The following is a 19,577-nucleotide window of genomic DNA, read 5'->3' on the forward strand; positions in this document are numbered from 1 at the left end:
GTAGCATGAATATTAACTACAACGTGAATCTAATTTCTTGCTGATTTGCATATAACCGGGAGACAGTTTCTTCTACATAAAATACAATAGTACAACCAGAAAACAGATAATCAGTAGTAAACTGTGGAGACAAAAGCCTTATTTTAAGTGCAAATACCCAAGTTTATATTTTTCTTAAGAAAATAAAAGTGCAACCAAAGTCATGTGTTTTGAATAATTTCCCATGTTTCTTCCCCACCTCCACCTGTAGTTTAGTTTCTGTTTCATTTCAGAAGGAGATGCTATGAAGCGTCTGGTAGAAATGTCTGCTTGCATTTCTTATCTATCGAAGAGACCATTCCCTCAGTTGTTTTGTTTCTGGCCTCCATACTGGTTGTTAACACTGAATACCACAATGCCTCCTTCCCTCTAAAACTTGAAGGCTCCCAGTTGGATTCCATAACCTCCGGGAAGCCTTCTTCAATTTTTCTAATACTTGGAGGTAGGCTATTTTCTTCCTGAATGCTTTTTGCCCTTATAATCATCACTGCATACTTTAGCGTTAATGTTTAATTTTTATTTAGGTGTATTAGCTGAACTGTTCTTTCTCTTCATGAAGGCTGTTAGACTCCAAATCCTGTGCTCTTCTATGCTGAGCTTGATCATCTTGTGGAGAATATTGTCTTTTCTCTTGTCTCAGAAAAATGTGACATCTCTCCTTGGACCTTGCTTTGCTTTTCAAGAACCCAGTTTCTCATCCTCAGGCCCCTTCCTTAATAGCCTCATGGGCCCTCATGTAGCATTTCTTTTCTTCTTCTTTTTTTTTTTTTTTTTTTTTTGTTGTTGTTGTTGAGATAGAGTCTCGCTATGTTGCCCAGGCTGGAGTGCAGTGGCATGATCTTGGCTCACTGTAACCTCTGCATCCCAGATTCAAGCAATTTTTAGTAGAGATGGGGTTTCACCATGTTAGCTAAGATGGTCTTGATCTCCTGACCTCATGATCCACCTGCCCTAGCCTCCCAAAGTGCTGGGATCACAAGTGTGAGCCACCATGTCTGGCCCTCACATTGCATTTCTAATGCCAGCCTCATGGAATCCTGCTCAAGATTTCCATTATATTTCTCAACTTCCTGCCCCTTCCCACTCTCCCAGTCCACCTGCTTGGATGCACAGCATTTTATTTATTTATTTTATTATTTTTACTTCTTCAACTTTTATTTTACATTCAAGAGTACACGTGCAGGTTATTGCCTGATTATATTGCTTGATAATGAGGTTTAGGGTGCAAATGATCCCATCATCCAGGTACTGAGCTTAGTACCCATTAGTTTTTCACACCTTGTCTCTCTTCCTCCTTCCCTCCCTCCCTCCTGTAGTTGTCTCCAGTTTCTATTGTTGCCATCTTTATGTCCATGAATGCCCCATGTTTAGCTCCTGCTTATAAGTGAGAACATGCAGGCTTTGGTTTTCTGTTCCTGCATTAGTTCAATTAGGATAATTGCCTCCAGCTGCAACCATGTTGTTGCAAAGGAATTTTTTTTGTATGTGTGGCTGGATAATATTCCATGGTGTGTATGTACAACATTTTCATTATCTAATCTACCATTGATGGGCACCTGGGTTGATTCCATATCTTTGCTATTGTGAATGTGCACAGCCTTTTAGAGTTCACACTAGATTATTCTCACAGCCAAGTTTTCTAGACCTCTGATCTTCCCTGATCTGGCAGTTCCTGCCACCTATATTTCATCTTTTAATGATTGTTTAATATCCTGCCCTATATTGTAAGTATTTGAGTCTATGCCTCATTTCTGCTGCAATATTCAATCTAACATTTATGGCCACTATGTGAGAAAAACACCTTTGTCCTAATTTTCTAAGTGATGAAACAGAAGCGTTAATAAAGAGTGGTGTGTCCAAAGCCAACCCATAAGTGGTAAGGGAATAATTCAAATCTAGGTCTTCTTTCCCTTCTATTACAGAAAATGAGAACATATCTCATCACCGAAGTAATGCAATTGGAATGCAGAAAATCCTTGTAATTGATGAATACTTAAGAGTTGCTTTGACAACAATGTTTCAGCTTTTTAAAGTAATGTTACTAAGATGAAAATACAATTCTAGTTACCATTTTGATACTTACAGGAAATTAATTTCAAAGTGTGTAAATTGAACATAGTGAAATAGGAAATTCAGTTCTTATTACTTATATTTTTTATTTTGGCTATTTGAAGAGACATAAACTACCTGTATTTTCAATTTTTCCCTGGGAGAATACTAATTAAAGACAGTATTGTGGAAAAAGGGCTCTATGACTTATAGAACCCACATTTTGGGGGGCTATTCAGAGCTAATTTTCTTTCTCCCTTTCTTTCTTTCTTTCTTTCTTTCTTTCTTTCTTTCTTTCTTTCTTTCTCCCTTTCTTTCTTTCTTTTCTTTTTTCTTTTTCTTTCTTCCTTCCTTTCTTTCTTTTCTCTTTCTTCCTTCCTTTCTTCCTTCCTTCCTTTCTTTCTCTTTCTTTCTTTCTTTTTCTTTCTTTCTCTCTCTTTCTTCTTTCTTTCTTGCCTGCTTCCTTCCTTCCCTCCTTCTTCCCTCTCTCCCTCCCTCCCTTCCTTTCCTCCTTCCTTCCTCTCTCTTTCTTTTCTTTTGTTTCTTTTAGACGGAGTTTCACTCTTGTTGCCTAAGCTCGAGTGCAATGGTGCAATCTCGGCTCACTGCAACCTCTGCCTCCCAGGTTCAAGCAATTCTCCTGCCTCAGCCTCCTGAGTAGCTGGGATTACAGGCATGGGCCACTACGCCCAGCTAATTTTTTTGTAGTTTTAGTAGAGAAGGGGTTTCTTCCATGTTGGTCAGGCTGGTCTTGAGCTCCCGACCTCAGGTGATCTGCCTGCCTTGGCCTCCCAAAGTGCTAGGATTACAGACTAGGCATGAGCCACTGCACTCAGCCTAGAGCTGATTTTCTAAGGAATTATTATCTTCTACTGAAAGTTCAAAAGTACCTTCTTATTGTTATTTTTCATGCAGTTGTAACCTAAATTGTACAAACCTAAGTTCCCTATCATCTGCAGTTATCATAATGGTCAATGTGAACTTAAATGAGAGCATATATATTGTATGTTGGTCTTTCTATAGCATTATTGTGGCTTTACATGTATTTAGAAAATTTGTTTCAGTTGTTAAATCTGTGATCAATATATCTGTGGGAAAAACACACAAATGCAAACTTATATTACAAGGTAATAAAAAAGGCATGTTAAATTTGGGTTTCTCTGGGGAGAATTTACAGATTTGATAAGGTATATAGAAGATTATCATAAAATATGAATGGAAAATGATTATAATAAAACAACCCACATGACATTATTTATATTTAAGTGTATAGCTAATACTAAAACAAATATAAACATAGAAGATATTGAATGTTTACAATCTCTTTTAGCTCCGAAAATGTTATTAATAAGCCAGGCATGGTGTTGCATGTCTGTAGTTCCAGCTACTCAGGAGACTGAGGTGGGAGGATCACTTTCACCTAGGAGTTTGAGGCTGCAGTGAGCTGTAATCACACTACTGTGCTCCAGCCTGGGTGCCAGAGTGAGACCCTGTCTCAAAAAATAAAAAATTAACAGTAATAAATATTTGACACCAAGCTTTGTATAAAGAAGATGGAGAAGGAATAGCCAGAGAGAGGGATAGAACAAAAGCCAAAGGAGTGAGCCTCTGTAGAACTAAGAAAAAAAAGTGTTTTAGGAGAAAAAGACTTTGAAACAGAATGTTTTTGTAAAGGAAAGAACAAGTTATTTACCAAGGAGGCTAGGAGGAGATGCAGGTCAGGAAAATTCTGTTTACCTTTTGATGGGAAAAATTGAAGATGTGTAAAAGTCAATGGTAAGGATCCATTTGGTGGAGGTGGGGAGGCGGGGATTGAAGACTAAAGAGAGAAAAGATATAATCAATTGTTCTTGAGATTCATGAGAAGGTGGATGGGGATAGCATTCAAAGCATAATGGAGGGATTGGCTTTATATCATCCCAAAGTCAATTTTGTCACCGTCACAGGAAGGAAGAATGAGGATAGTTGTGGAGATATTTGTATATTGGTAATGTAATGTACTGTTATGAAATTGGTAAAAATGTTACTGAAATATGACAGATCACAGAGTCTAAATTCGATAAGGAGAGATGTGAAGGGAATTAAAACATTAAAAGGGGCGATAGATTGGAATAAAGTAGAAAGGTCAGTGAAGTTGTGGATGGCTTAAATGGCCATCTCGAGCAAACTGGAAAAGAGGTTATAGCCAGAGAGTGGGGTGCTTAAACCAGTGCCTTTGGGACAGGAACACTTCCAGATGATGGTAAGGTTTAAGGTGTAACACAGGAAATAAGAGGTAATGTGAGACTTTGGAGAAAGTTATTGGAAACAAGGTGGTTAAGAAACTGAGAAGCTGAATTGTTAGATGGACCATGTGGTTGTTGTTGTGGTTCCCCAAAGAGATGACTATGTCTTGGAGAGAAAAAGTGGCAAAGGCTGATGGATGGAAGGGAGTGGATGAAAGATTTGAAGGTGAGAGGGACAAGGAGCAGAAAGCTGTAGGTTCAAATGCCATGGCCCCAGTAGAACAGGGTATTTCCCTAGAAAGAAGAACAGAGGCAGAAGACAGCAACTTCACTTCCTTACTCTGATGTCCTTGAGTATGTAAGAATAAGCAGTAATTACTACACAAGTTTACATAGAAATTTATATCTTCAGGGGAGAGCAGGTATGGTAAACAGTTTGGGGAAACACTTAGAGCAGATTGTAGACAATTTGTTGACCTGGAATCAGTAATTCTAGAGGGCAAAGCAGGAAAGTTTGGGGGAGAAAGCTCTGGGGAAGAACATACAGACATGCACCGAGGGTATGTTGGAACAGTTGCTTCTCAAATTACAATCTGTATCCAAGTGTGCCTGCGAAAACACAGACTGTTATTCAGTAAGTCTGGGCTGATGACTGAGGTCCTGCATTTCTAACAAGCTCCTAGGTAATGCCAGGGCTGTTGGTCCCAGGCCACAACTTGCTCAAGGGATTAGAGGACACAATTGTTTTATTTGATGGAGGGGAATGGAAATACACTTTTTGTGTTGACTGATGAAAGTTAGTATAATATTAATTAATGTTTATCTAACTTACTATATGCCAGAGGCTTTTTAATGTACACTACATATATTAACTCATAATCCTTTGATGTAGGTACTGTTAGTGAAACTGATACGCTTGCTCAAGGATATACGGATAGTACAGGCAGAGCCAGGATTTGAACCTAGGCAACACTGACCCTAGCTGACATGCTTTGCAATTCATGAAAGGTATGGAAGTTTAATTTCAAGAGTCTAAATGAGGAGAGCAAGCACTGGGTCTGTTAGCCAAAGATCTAATCTCTTCTGGTAGGTACCTGAGAAATTTTGAGTGTAAGCATATAGTATTTTATTGTCATAAAAATCCTATATGGGGTATAATCTCTTTGATGGACATTTGCAATAATTTTTTTCCCACTTTTCATTAACTTCCATTTCCATAGATATGTGAATATGGTTCTGAATTTAAATGATTAGCCATAAGTATTCATATACTAGCTAAATGAAGTCATTTGTTTGTTGGTTTTTCCAGAACAGGCTTGTGTTTGGAAGTATGATGGTGGCAAAACACCTCAGTTCTCTTACACTCCACTGTGTTACAGTTGGGTAAACAATGACTCTTATCCATCATTCGGCCATCCCTAGCACCAGTTAGTGGGCGTATCCTTCTGTACTTATAAAATCTTCCATAACCTTCTTGAAGAGCTTGGGGACACTCAGAAGGACTCTAGAAACTAAAATTGTATTAATGACAGCTGGAATATACTATCTCCATCCACATCTAGTTGGCAAGCTAATCACATTCTTTTGGCAAACTGACTACATTCTTTCCAGTTTAGCTTTCACTAGATTTCTTCCTAAGGGAATCTGCAAAGAGAGTATGGAATAGAAACAGGCTTTATCTTTCATGAAGAACAACTCTTATTATTTTCTTCTTTTCAAGACATTCATTCATCTACAAAGGTGAACTTGCCTAAGGCAGGGGATTCAAGTGAGGATTGAAACTCAGTACAGTGAAAGAGACCATCCCTTAATTCATACAGTATTTAGCTAGATATTTTCTTATTGTGGTTCTTATACCCAAAGGTAAAGGACTTGGAAGGGTTTCAAAGCCTTATATTTTATCTTAAATAATCTGGTTTCAGATTTCTGCCAGAAAATGTATAGATTAAAAAGGTAGTTGTCCAAGAATTATTAAACAACAAAGCTATTGGTATCAGTATAAAGTTTTAGATCAATCACATTAGTAAAATCAAATTCTGGAAAGAGTAAGTGAAGTGCAAGATGAAGATTAGGTAGAAAATTCTTCTTTGGAAAGTGCCCTTGCCCTGAGTCTGGTCACCTTCTGCCTGGAGTAGAATGTCAAACACCTCGTTGTCTGCTTGAATGGAAATGTTTAATGCAATAAAAGAGTTTTAAGGGAAGCGAAATACTGTATATCCATTTAGTCAGCAATGTTTTGATGTGAAGAGTGTGCAATTGTGTTAATATCAAAACTCAAACTAATGTTTTTGCTTATTTAAAAGATAGATTGATGACTCCTCTCTTTTCTGGGCATCATTATCTTTCGCTTGGAAAAATCTAACAGCCTCTTAACTTGGTTTTTAAAGTTCTGTGTGATTTTGGTCTTGCAGTCATATTGTGATTTTGATCAAAATCGGCATATGAGTTTGGTCATATAATATTACCTTATTTCAAAAAGTACATGTTTGGCTAGAAGAATTGATCATTCTAGAAATAATTACTCTGAAGAAGCATGATTTTGAATATATTGTACCTTCAAATTGAAATCTTGTCAATTTATCCATATCTGTAATATTAATCACAAATAAAATAATCAATAATTGTTGTGATCAACGAACCAGCTACAGTCTGTATCTTATCATTTCATGGGTTCAACTACAAATACTGTCTCAGTATCTGGGATGCAGACTATGTTTTAAGCTATTGCCCTAAAGTAAATGGCCCAGTTTGGTGGATCACCTTTAATTTGTAGAGCTTTTGTTTTTTTTAAACTGAAGACGTTCTTTGGTTCTTTGCTTATCTTAATTTACCTGCCATTCACTAAGGAATAAAGCTAGTAACACATCTGATTTCATAGAAAAGTAATATGGGGGCTGGGCGTGGTGGTTCACACCTGTAATCCCAGCACTTTGGGAGGCTGAGGTGGGTGGATCACAAGATCATGAGTTTGAGACCAGCCTGGCCAATATGGTGAAACTCAATCTCTATTAAAAAAATACAAACATTTGCTGGGTGTGGTGGCACGTGCCTGTAATCCCAGCTACTCAGGAGGCTGAGGCTGGAGAATTGCTTGAACCCAGAAGGTGGAGGTTGTGCCAAGATCAAGTCACTGCACTTGAGCCTGGGCGACAGAGCAAGGCTCCATCTCAAATAATAATAATAATAATAATAATAATAATAATAATAATAAGTAGTAGTAGTAGTAATATGGACTGAATATCCAATCATAGAGAAGTACCACAGAAATTATATGGATATAATGCATCCATATAAAACTTTTAAAAAGTTTTTTTTTTCTCACTCCTCTTAAATGTGAGTTAAGTCAGTAGGCTCATATGTCCACTTCTTGGTTAAAATTCTTTGTTAAAGTTGCAGCCAGTCATAGGTGATTGCAGTACCTCAATGCTTATTTCAGAGTTCCTGAAAGATTGTTCCCTACCAAAAAAAATCTGCTGACAGACTATAAGCACAAAAGGACAGTCTTTAGAACTTACACATAGTTAAAATAAATGAAAGACAGAAAGAAAAAAATAAATGCAGCTAAAATATTTATCTAATTGTTCAGTCATGCATATTAAATGAATTCTTGATCAACCCTTATAAGTATTCTCTGAAACTTCATGCTTCAGTCAAAAAGAATACTTAATTCCTTGCTTCTTGCAAAGGTAAAATTATTATTGGAAACTTTCCTGAAGAGGTTTTTTTTTTTTGAGAACTGTTCACATTTCTTTCCTTTTGCATTTGTTTAAGGTAGGGATGGGTGGATGAGGAGAAATAGAGATCAAGTGTTGGATGAGTCTCAGCTTAACCTTGTTATATACATAAGGCAGAGGAGTGGAGTCTCCACTGCACTTCCTGCTATCAATGACCTGGAGGCATTTCTCTGTCTAGTCATCATCCCATAACAGCTCCTTTCTTGCCAGGTCATTAAGATTCCCTGAAAGTCTCTGTGACAAGCTCTGCCTCTCAGGAACTCAAGATTAATTCTTTAGGGAGAGTTTGGGAATTCCTTGTTATCAAATTGATCTGTGAGAACTTTTCTTACTGCTATTAGGAGTGCAGGGTTGCTGTAGAGTGAGTCAAGCTGACAAACATATTCATGGATACACATCTTCAACTCATCTTCTCTAGCCTTTCTCTTTCACTTCTAGCTTGTTTACTTACATGGTTAATTATCTCTCTAGAAGTTTAGTTTCTGTTAAGAAAAATACAGTTCATTTCAGTATTAGACAGGGGCTAGTGCTGTGGTTTGGAGTAATATAGCAATTTGATTTAGATAACATTGGTGTTACCCTAAGGTAGTTTTTCTATTAGACCTCTAGAAATCTTCTTAATTGACTAGCATTATCTTTAAATTTTTTCCATACCTCACCTTTATTACTAGAGATAACTTTGAATGGGTAAACATGATCTTTAACTAAGCCACTTCACCTTCCTGAGCTTGGCTACTCTTATCTGTATGATAAAAAACTTGGATTAGATGATGGTTAAGGTGATTCCAGCCGCCTGGGCTTCATACCATAAGATGTACCGTAAACACCATACTCACATTCATTATGGGATTTTTCAACATGACAACATATAGGCTGGTCTTGCATTTCAGCCCATGTATCAGCCACAGTATGCTAAAATAAATAAGTGCGACCTCTGAGATATATTTGTTGGTAAAGATTAGATAGTTTACTAACTGTACCTCAGGATTCTCTAACTTCTACTTAACATTGATATTAGTGTTTATGAAGAAAGACAGAGAGAAGGATGGAGACCAAGAGGATGATTCTTACACGTTCTGTGACACTGTTAGGTTAAAATTGTAATTACTTTTATGATAATCATCATCACACATTAAGTACCTATTTGCTTATGGCATTGTCCTGGGTAAAACATATTGGTAGGGAGAGGCCAGGATCTAGATGACTTAGTTCAGATCTTGATGAATTTTATGCTAAACTGTAAGAAGGTTTGGTTCAGTGATGGGAGAGGGAGCATGCCACATCAATCAAAATGCAAAAGGTGTTGGCCTTACACTAAAATTACCTCCAGATGTATTAAAGATTTAAACATAAGACCTAATAACATAAATATCCTAGAAGAAAACCTAGGCAGTACCATTCAGGACATAGGCATAGGCAAGGACTTCATGACTAAAACACCAAAAGCATTGGCAACAAAAGCCAAAAGAGACAAATGGGATCTAATTAAACTTAAGAGCTTCTGCACAACAAAAGAAACAATCATTAGAGTGAACCGGCGACCAACAGAATGGCAAAAAAATTTTGCAATCTACTCATCTGACAAAGGGCTAATATTCAGAATCTATAAAGAACTAAAGCATATTTATAAGAAAAAAACAAACAAACTGATTCAAAAGTGGGCAAAGGATATGAACAGACACTTTTCAAAAGAAGACATTTATGGGCCAACTAACATGAAAAAATGCTCATCATCACTGGTCATTAGAGGAATGCAAATCAAAACCAAATTGAGACACCATCTCACGCCAGTTAGAATCATTAAAAAATCATAAATCATTAAAAACTCTGGAGACCACAGATGCTGGAGAGGATGTGGAGAAATACGAACACTTTTACACTATTGTGGGAGTGTAAATTAGTTCAACCATTGTGGAAGACAGTGTGATGATTCCTCAAGGATCTAGAAATTGAAATTCAATTTGACTCAGCAATCCATTACTAGGTATATATCCAAAGCATTATAATTCATTCTATTATAAGGACACATGCACATGTATGCTCATTTCAGCACTGTTTACAATAGCAAAGACCTGGAACCAACCCAAATGCCCATCAGTGATAGACTGGACAAAGAAAATGTGGCACATATACACCATGGAATACTATGCAACCATAAAAAAGGATGAGTTTGTGTCCTTTGTAGGGACATGGATGAATCTGGAAACCATGATTGTCAGCAAACAGACAAAAGAACAAAAAACCAAACACCACATGTTCTCACTCATAGGCAGGTGTTGAACAATGAGAACACATGGGCACAGAGAGGGGAATATCACACACTGGGGTCTATTGAGGGGTGGGGACTGGGGAGGGAAAGCAGGAGTGCAGGAAGGTTGGGGAGGAAAAACACTGGAGAAATGCCTGATGTAGGCAACGGGCAGATGGAGACTGCAAACCACAATGGCATGTGTGTACCTATGCAACAGTCCTGCAAGATCTGCACATGTACCCCGGAACTTAAAAGTACAATTAAAAAAAAAAGGTGTTGGAGTTGGTCTAAGAACAAAGAAGATTAAAAAAAAAATAGAACCAAAAGAGGATAGACCTACTCTATGCATTGTGAAAAAAATATATGTTGAAAATGATATAGGAAATAGCACTTATTTATGAATAGCAATTATGGGCTGTCTCGGGTAATCATTATTAGTTTGGGACTGCTTCCACCAATGAGTCAAGAGGAAATATTAAAATAGAAGGCAATTATTCCAATAGCACTTCCGGATCCTCTATATTCTATTAAATAAATTGGAGGAAGCTAATGGGGCCCACCAGCCCTGTGAGAAGGGTACAGATATCCTACACTAATAACAATGGCCGGCAACCTAGTGTGGGCAAGGCGGAGGGGAAATCAGTCACTTTTTGGAGATGAATTAACTCCTTTAGGCTTTAGGTACCATTCAGTACATACATTTCGTGCTAATTAGCACCTTTGGGTCTAAGTCTTAATGAAGGCCAAAAGGGGAATGGTTTGTTCTCCAGACATCAAGAACATAAGGCCCGTTATTATTGTTTATAATAAAGTACTGTACTTACCAGCACCTTTCATACCAGCTCAAAGGGGTTTTTCTCCCCTTTCCAAACATTCCCACTAACCCTAGCATTATCACTGGGATTAAGTGGCAAAAACATGACATCATTATCTCCATTTCTGAGAGAAAAGGACTAATCGAAGGAGGTAGCAATTTTCTCAGGTCATGGTGAGCCAGAAATGGAAAAGAGACAAGAAATGAGGACTCTTGGCTTTCCTTCTTAGGCTAAAAATATCTTAGTTGATGAAAGGATGACAGAAATTGACTGCAAAAATCAGCAATGCTTTTGCATCTCCCTTTCACTCCCGTCTTTGCCCCTGGATTTTATTTGATGGAAGAGCCGTGCGGAGTTTCACCTTTCTCCAAGATGATTGAAGTGGGTCGCAGGTCCACTGGGTATTAACATTATTCTTTTTTAAAGTGTTGTAAGTCCATCCTCCTATCACACCTTAAAACGTTAAAAAATAATCTGACAATATGTTCTGGAAGCAAATCCACTTGAGAAAGAGCCTTAACAGGGAATCTGTTCTCTAAGTATTGAGTAAGACAAAGATCCATTTCAGCAATGGGATACCATGGAGATCATTAGTCACACAGACAAGACAACAGTCAAGAACCTGGGTGTGCATTGAGTAGGCAAGTGACCTCTAACCCATGTCATTTTGTGCCTTATTTGCTCTATAGATCTTTGGGTTTTCCTCTCCAGTTTTCAAACAAAGACTTCATTCCTTTAATTACGGGATTTGTCTGAGAGCTGATCTGTAGTTTAAAAATAGAAGACTATACCTTCCATGACAAATTGGTCACTAACAGACCCCCAGGGAAGGTGGGGTTCACTGAGACAATATTAGGTTTCCTATACTTACAAAGACATTTGCAACTTCAGGGAATAGGAGCTCATTCATCATAGCTGGGGTAGTTAGGTATGATTGAAGAACCACTTTTTGGACAGAAACAAATCTATTCCTCTTTTTGTTTTTTCTATGTATGTTACTACTACTAAGTAATACTGAGTCTTTGTTTAAATATATGATGTATCAATATAAATTAAGAACATAGGCTCTGAAGATCTTAAAAATCTGTGTTACCTTAGACATTTAATATCACTAAGTCTCAGTTTTCTCTTTTGTGAAATGGGGTAATAATCATACTTACCACATAACAATAAGTAACAGAATGCATTGAAAGTGCTTCACACAGTGCCTGACCTGTAGTAAGAGGTCAATGAATATTGGATATTATCATTAACCCTTGTACACCCAAATTATAAAGAACATAATTAAGGTTTAAAAGCATGTTGAATGGTGCTTGAAAGGGGCCACACATTTCAATGTTTCACCCAAATCCTTTGCTAACTTTGAAGGAAGAAGGTTTCCAGCAGATCAATGAAATCTCTCTTTCTCTGGTTTATCTCCAGGGATTTTAAAGTCTACAGTTTTCTGCTAGATGTTTCCTCTTCTCAAAAAGGATTTAATCATACCTTGGACAGTTATCTGACCCACTGCAGTTTCAAGTCCTTGAGTTACCCCATATAATCAGAGAATAATTTCAATGTGTTAACGATTTTTTTTTGGAAATAAGTCACAGAACTTTGCCTATTTCATCATAACTGTCTTATGATTCATGTTTTATTTCTATACAATAAGAAGGAGAAGGCTATTACTCAGAAGAAATTCTACTGCAGTAATTCTATACTTTGCCTCAATATTTGAATCATCTAAATATGATTCTCAAAAATTCTGATGCCTAGGCTGCATTTCAAACAATACAACAAAATTTCTGGAGGTTGGACTAGACTTCACTCTTAAAGCCTCCTGGGTGTTTCTGTATGTGGCAAAGTTTGAAACCCACTCTAGTGTTAGCCCTACACTTTAGCAAGCATCAGAAGTATGAGAAGTCTGGTGATTCCAGGAAGCCACTCTCAGAAATTGCATATTCAGTAGGTCTATGTTAAGTTTTAGAGTTTTACATTATTATTATTATACTTTAAGTTCTGGGGTACATGTGCAGAGTGTGCAGGTTTGTTACACAGGTATACACATGCGATGATGATTTGCTGCATCCATCACCCCGTCATCGACATTAGGTATTTTTAATAAGCACATTCTCAATCTCCACACCCACCCCACCCTGTGAATCTGGCTGGTGGTCTTAGAACCATCCAGTGGGAAATATGAGTGTCCACTAGCAATCTTCTTAGTCATTCCATTTTTTAAAATTTATAAGGTTCTAAACCGGAGTAAAAGCCTTCCCCACAATGTGTATTGCTCAGTCTTTTCCAGGTACCCATATATGGAGCTTCAGTTGCTTTCAGATGTGTGGTCATTTTTAAATTAGTATCTCACAGTTTTGGGGCTGGCTTCTTGTGAACCACTGTGAAGCTACCTTAATTCACCAGACAAGAGGCAAGAAGCTGCTGCTTGACTTCTGGAGAGGCACCTGGCACGGGGGCTGCTTGCAAAGCTGGATTTACCCCCAGGGTTCAACCCATTATTTGACTAATTTTTTAAAATTAAAAAAAATTACACTTTAAAAATAATCTTTCACCACAATTATCTTTTCATTTTCAACCATTTATTGACATTTCTATAACTTTACCATGACTTCATTAAATGAAAGCCTTTCTGACTGGATCTCATGTGATGCTGTTACATTTAATGTTGAATTTCCTGTTTGCTTTGTAATAAAATACGACTAGAATGTACACATGTTTGATTTTTCTCAAGTCCGCTTTCAGCCTCTTGGGCTTGACATTCCTGGGAGACACTCCATGCATTTCCTTCTTGTGAAATCTGAGCCGTAAGCACACTCCATGTTTAACCCCTGCAGCCAGACTCCAGTATAAAATTGTTCTTGGGAAAGGCCAATGGGGTATGACTTTTAAAAATCTTCCTTTCATTGAGTTTCAAACCAAATATGCTAAAACGTTTTGAAAATTGAGAAAAAGCACCCCAAACCACCCTCCTCTAAATTTGTAGAACCTTTCGAATTTTCGGGAAAAAATGATTATGATGTTCACTAAACAGCAACAAATATACAATGATGCGTGTCAGCTTTCTATGGAGTTAGGGTATTCACTAACATGGCAATGTGGTGATATTATGAGCCCTTTGGATACAATCAACCTTATAACTTATGGCCTGTGGGACTAAGATTTTGTAATCTGAAAATGGTAAGGCAGATTTGAGAATAGCCATTCCAGCCCTTTATCCTTGACTCTGAGAATAGCTTACCTCTGGTTTCTTACGCAGCTGCTCTCATCTCTATTGTTCACAGTGTGAGTGCTGTGAACATTTCTCCTGTCTTGAACAGTACTCTCAAGTGCCTAGGGCAGAGGTGCCCTAAGAACCAGCCTCAAGCCCCAGCAGTAACGTGTAATTCTGGAATAAAAATATTCCTGGTGACCTATGGGCCCAGGACCAAGTAAAATGTGCTCCACTGAATTAAGATGGGGCTTAGTCACTAAAAGGAAAACTCAACTTTGCCCCACATATATTGCATTACTAAATAGCTGTTCAGTGTGAGGACTTAGGTGGAGGGACACTTACATATCCATTTGTTCAAAATCAGCATTTGTAATTTTCTATATGAAGTTGGGCTATGAAATGCAATTATCTTTCCTGTGCATCCATTCATTCAACAAACATTTAACATCACTTATGGAATGCCAAGTTCAGCTTGGGCATTAGGATACTGCAGTGAACAAAAATACCTATCCTCATGGACATTCCATTCCAGTGGAAAGGGATGACAATATGCAAAATAAAAACTAAAAAGTGAATTATATACTATATAAGTGCCATATAGAAAAATAAAACAGTCAAAAAGAAGATGATGGAGGAGAGAGTGCTGTTGCAATTTCAAAAATAGAAATGAAGAAGCCCTCACTGAGAAAATGAAAATTGAGTTAAGGTCCCAAGAGAGGAGAGTGAGTTATGTGGGTATTTGGAAAGAGCAGTCCATGTAGAGGGAAGACTATATGCAAATGTCCTGAGGCAGGAGAGTGCCAAGCCAGTCAGAAGCAAGGGGCCTGAAGCTTTAGGGCTGGGTGAAATCTACCACTGGTTGGGGTTGACCAAGTGGACTTAACCACTAAATTGAAACACTTACTCACTAGGCTTAGAAATAGAGAACCCTACTAACCTCCTACTTCTCATCTCCCTCTGCTCCTGTTTCCCTCCTCTTTCTCTCTCTTTCCAAGATTTATTCATGGTGCCATCTTCTGTTTAAAGCTTTCCTTTTCTTTCCATCGAGGAGACTATACAGATTCCAAATTACATGGCTATGTCCTCCAAGGAAACATTCCAGAAGGTGACCCTGAACACCTTATAACCTTATATGAAGATACTTTTAGCCACACAGGCACCACATAGGAAAGATAGTTATGATTTGTAGCCAACTTCATATTGAAAATTACAAATGCTGATTTTCTAAAGAAAACTGGTCTGTATATTCTGGCCCGGTGAGAAAAGGGATTAAGCTGGTGTGGACACCTCTAGGAGGTGTGGGAAGTAAAACACAGGCCTTGGCATCAAACACGAGTTTAGATTTCAGTGTTGAAATTTTCTGAACGTGTTTTCATCACTGCATGTTTTCAGAGGTTTAAGTATGTTCAAATATCTTGTTCATAACTGGTGGTCAACACATCATAAGATTACGTTTTTGACATGTTTGGGCATAAACAGTAAAAGGAGTCCAGGGAAGGCAGAAAAGAGAAGAGAATGGAGCAAAGGGCTTTCTTTCAGAAAAGCAAGAGCATCTTTGTAGAACGAAGGCAAGAAGCCAGTGGAAATTTAAAGGTGAAAGGCCATAGCCTTTCACTTTCACACATCCCTGCAGGGAAGGCTGCAGATAGGACCCTGTTGTCATCACATCCTCATAAAGCAGGCTCTGTGCCTCCCAGCTGGTGAGATGGTCATGAAAAGACTTCGGCTGGAGGGACGGGGGCCACAGAGAAACTGGTGGCCCGTATTTATAAATAATTAGCTTCCGGGTGAGGACCCAGTTGCTGATAACAACCACGGGGTTAACTGATGTGATTTATAGCCTGTGAACGTGATCTGTCATGAAAAATAATTAGTCTAAGTCAACTTTGTGAAGAGGGTACTATCAGTTAGGCTCCTTGGAACTTTGATGACTGTGGAAAGATGTCCCCAAATCTCTTAAACACATTTATAATGCCTGCCACATAGGAGATGTTCAGTCGATGGCTGTTGGCCATTATGATAATTTTGGTAATGTAAGTAGTATTGATTTTTATTTTAAATCTGGTAGAATATTAATTAATTAAAGAATTAAGTATTACCACATGAAGGTAAAATTATCACAGCTGGCAATAGCAAAATGGAAAACAATAATTCATTTCAGTAGTTATAGATTAAGGAGAAAAGAACTTGGACGACATCGAAAACATTGACAAAGTTTTGTGTGGACGAAAGAATGACAGCCTCAAAAGCAGCTCGAGACTTCGTTTGATTCTGGTTTCTCAAAATAAAATGTAACTTTTTAACTTATCTTCTGGTGTCTTGCCCCTCCCAACCTAAACTGTTTAAAACTGTAATTTAGCATTTTCTATGTGAAATAAAAAGCTGTTGACTTTCATAATAGATGAAATGATTGCATAATCACATATACATGGAAATGGAAATAAAATTCAGAAAAAGAAATACAGCTACTGTACTTGAGAACTGTGCGTCCCTGAAGAGCCAGCCACAAGGTGCTGACCTCCCCCTCTTTGGTTGAGGCAACATGGTATTTACAGGGAATAATAAATAAATAAAGGAAGTCTGGGAAAATCATCCATGCTTTTCTTTCTATACTCTCAAATTCATGCACTGAGTACAAAAACCTGTTGTGTTATTTTATTGCTTCTTACTGTGAGCTAGATGCTTTGATATGTTTCCCACATTGAACATATACAACACCAGGTGAAAAGTATTATTTATCCCCATTTACAGATAAGAATATATATATATTCTAATTCCTATTCTTATAGCACCATGCATAGCACCAGTTATAGGATTTGAATCTCTATCCATGTGACTAAACATAGGTGTTCCCACTTTGCCATTTTGTTGGCATGCCTGAGATGTTTTTTCTTCTCTTCCTACTTAGTTTTTACCTACTGTCTTTTCCTCCCCACTAATATGCTTTACCTTCCATTTTACCATAGCTTACTTTTGCCATCTACTGCCCCTGTACCTCCTCTATAAAGATGTCTACAGGACAGAACAATTGTCGACAAAAGACATTGTTGTGTGGAAAATTCTCTAGGTTAGTAGAGAGTGTGGTCCTTGGGCCAGCAGTGTGAGCATCATTTGGGAACTTGTTAGATAATCCTTCAAATTTAGGAATTAAACTTGACAATGAAAGTTGTTTATGAATATTAATGGCTAACTTGTTTGGTTCCATGGAAAGCACTGAGGAGATCACATAAAATGAAAATCAGAAATTTTAAGAAATTACATGAGACCGTAGCACTTTTCTATTTGTTCCCATAAATATTTATATTTCATGTTAATGAATATGATCTGCTTCGATGTTTTTTAGTAGCTTGTTTTAAAGGAGACATGTTTTTCATCCATGATGCCCTGTAACTACTGCAGGATGCTCATCCAACTTAGAACTCCTTTCTGAGCACATCGTCATGATGAAAACCTGCAGAGAGATTTACTAGTGTACAATATGAATCTTCGTGCTAAGGGGGAAAAAGTATTTTCTAGCCTGGAGTGAATATCTTTGGAAGTGTTTTCATAGCTGTCCTCTGCAAATAAGCTCAGGGTGGGCCTATTACTGTCTAATCCTGCAAAAAGGGAGGGCTGTTAACAGTGGCCGCTTCCTGATGTGTACAGTGGAGAGAAGGCTATGGACGGTTCCATGTCCCATCATGGCCTTGAAAGATGATGTTAAACTGAGAAGTAATTTTAGCTGCCTGATTGCATCTCATTTGTGGATGGTTAAAGGGTAAATTTTCATACCATTAAGACCTGGAATTCATTGCAAATACCTCTTTTTGTCTCAACTCATGCAGACAATATAGAAACATACTGCAGGAAAGCACATTTCTTTTCGTTTTAAAGTTATTTAGGACAGCTTAAAATTTGCAACTTTGAAAAACTTGAAAGTTTGTATTCTCTTTTAAGAGAACATGAAATTTTGACTTTTCTTTTTGGAAGAAATAAAAGATGAAAAAAACTGATTTCAATCTTTGCCATAGGTTTAATTGCTTTGGAGCCTTCTGCACCCTTGGGATATTTGGTAATCCACGTTTGAATCAACTGAAGAGTAAGTACAGTAGCAGTTACAAATGAGTTCGAAGGACAGAATTGTGAAGTATTTGTTCTACTACATAGATCTTTATTTAAGCTGTGTGAAACCTTGATGTGTGTAGCGTTATCATTATGTAAAATAACAGATGCAATGTAAAATGGCTTTTTTAAAATTATACTTTAAGTGCTGGGGTACATGTGCAGAATGTGCAGGTTTGTTAGATAGGTATATACATACCATGATGGTTTACTGCACCCATCAACCCATCATCTACATTAGGTATTTTTCCTAATGCTATTCCTACCCTAGGCCCCCCCACCCCCCACAGGCCCTGGAATGTGATGTTCCTCTCCCTGTGTCCATGTGTTCTCATTGTTCAGTTACCGCTTATGAGTGAGAACATGTAGTGTTTGGTTTTCTGTTCCTGTGTTAGTTTGCTGAGAATAGTGGTTTCCAGCTTCATCCATGCCCCTGCAAAGGACATGAACTCATCCCTTTTTATGGCTGTATAGTATTCCATGGTGTATATGTGCCACATTTTCCTTATCTAGTTTATCATTGATGGGCATTAGGATTGGTTCTGAGTCTTTGCAATAAACATACATGTGCATGTGTCTTCCTAGTAGAATGATTTATAATCCTTTAGGTATATATCTAATCATGGGATTGCTGGGTCAAATGGTATTTCTGGTTCTAGATCCTTGAGGATTCACCACACTGTCTTCTACAATGGTTGAACTAATTTACACTCTCACCAACTGTGTAAAAGTGTTCCAGTTTCTCCACATCCTCTCCAGCATCTGTTGTTTCCTGACTTTTTAATGATCGCCATTCTAACTGGCATGAGATGGTATCTCATTGTGGTTTTGATTTGCAGTTCTCTCATGACCAGTGATGATGAGCTTTGTTTCATATGTTTGTTGGCTGCATAAATGTCTTCTTTTGAGAAATGTCTGTTCATATCCTTTGCCCATTTTTGATGGAGTTTTTGTTTTTTTGTTACAAATTTAAGTTCTTTGTAGATTCTGGATATTAGCCCTTTGTCAGATGGAAAGATTGCAAAAATTTTTTCCCATTCTGTAGGTTGCTTGTTCACTCCAATGGTAGTTTCCTTTGCTGTGCAGAAGCTCTTTAGTTTAATTAGATCCCCTTTGTCTATTTTGGCTTTTGCTGCCATTGCTTGGTGTTTT

General features: G+C 37.7%; 1 protein-coding gene across 1 annotated transcript in view; it reads left to right on the top strand.

The window, feature by feature from the left end:
* TTC29 (tetratricopeptide repeat domain 29) overlaps positions 1–19,577 on the top strand; it is a 915,079-nt gene that overhangs the window by 308,959 nt on the left and 586,543 nt on the right. The window contains exon 5 of the mRNA XM_074396845.1: positions 18,335–18,402. The gene's annotated coding sequence lies outside the window, so the exon portion shown is untranslated. The remainder of the gene's footprint in view (positions 1–18,334; positions 18,403–19,577) is intronic.

The sequence above is a fragment of the Saimiri boliviensis genome, chromosome 3 (genome assembly GCF_048565385.1).
Source record: "Saimiri boliviensis isolate mSaiBol1 chromosome 3, mSaiBol1.pri, whole genome shotgun sequence".
Lineage (NCBI taxonomy): Eukaryota > Metazoa > Chordata > Mammalia > Primates > Cebidae > Saimiri > Saimiri boliviensis.